General features: G+C 37.6%; 1 long non-coding RNA gene across 1 annotated transcript; it reads right to left on the reverse strand.

Annotated features, from left to right (window-relative positions):
• Nucleotides 1–224: 224 nt before the first annotated feature.
• On the reverse strand, nucleotides 225–700 carry LOC143860101 (uncharacterized). Its single transcript, XR_013239591.1, has 3 exons — nucleotides 545–700; nucleotides 379–432; nucleotides 225–281 (listed from the first exon to the last, which is right to left on the reverse strand). It is a non-coding gene; the product is annotated as an uncharacterized LOC143860101 (long non-coding RNA).
• Between the last annotated feature and the right edge of the window lie 249 nt (nucleotides 701–949).

Raw genomic sequence — 949 nt, forward strand, 5'->3', positions numbered from 1 at the left:
GATGTTAAGGAGCGAGAAAACCATTACGCAACTGTGATTTACATTGACACAACTTATGCTATGTTTTACCTTAAATACGACTTAATTTTAATACAACTGTAATTTTCATATAACTGCCTTTATAGATATATCAAAATATTAGATCACCATATTGCCATATTTTCTCAAACTTCTATGCATTTCATAAGTCGGGATACTTCCAATGTTATTATTATGATTATATTTATGTTCCCAAGGTTGGTAAGAGCCTGTGGATGCTTAGGCTGGTATGCAAGGCATGACTTCATGCAATAAAAGAAACACAATCAGAATATAATATGATAAGCATAATAGCACCTATAAAAAGCATTATTAATGAGAAGGTGGAATGGGGCCAACCCGGTAGCAGTTGATTGCTTCTTCCACTCTGCCAGCATCTTTGAGGGCATTCCCCTTTCAGACGTATAACGGGACACACCAATTTTTTGTAAGTAAGAAAAGAATGTCATTTGCCCAACATAATAGTATTCACATAATGCTCCAGCATAGAAATAAGAGGACCTACCAGATTATTGTATGCCTCCAAGAATCCTGAGTCACAAGCAATCGCTTGCTTGTAATGGATAATCGCCAAATCAAGCTGGCCTTGTTCATAATAAATACTAGCTAGATTCCCTGCACAAAAATGATTCCACCCAATGTGTGGTTACTCAGCATAATTTGTAGGCAATTAAAGCGAGGAAATTGATGCAACTTATTATCTACTTAAGTTGGTCACCATGGGGTTAGACCTGTACTTTTTACGCATTTCATTAAAATATGTGCATGAGATCAGCTTCAATGATATTGGCAGTGACATTTTTAACTCTGAAATGCTCAACGGCTATGACTAGAGTGCTATGATTTGGCCGACACTTCGAATTTATTGCCGACACACGTGTCGTGTCGGACACGACACGACACCCGTGTC

Source organism: Tasmannia lanceolata, unplaced genomic scaffold (genome assembly GCF_043159265.1).
Source record: "Tasmannia lanceolata isolate RefF3 unplaced genomic scaffold, GAP_Taslan_0.1 ptg000037l, whole genome shotgun sequence".
Lineage (NCBI taxonomy): Eukaryota > Viridiplantae > Streptophyta > Magnoliopsida > Canellales > Winteraceae > Tasmannia > Tasmannia lanceolata.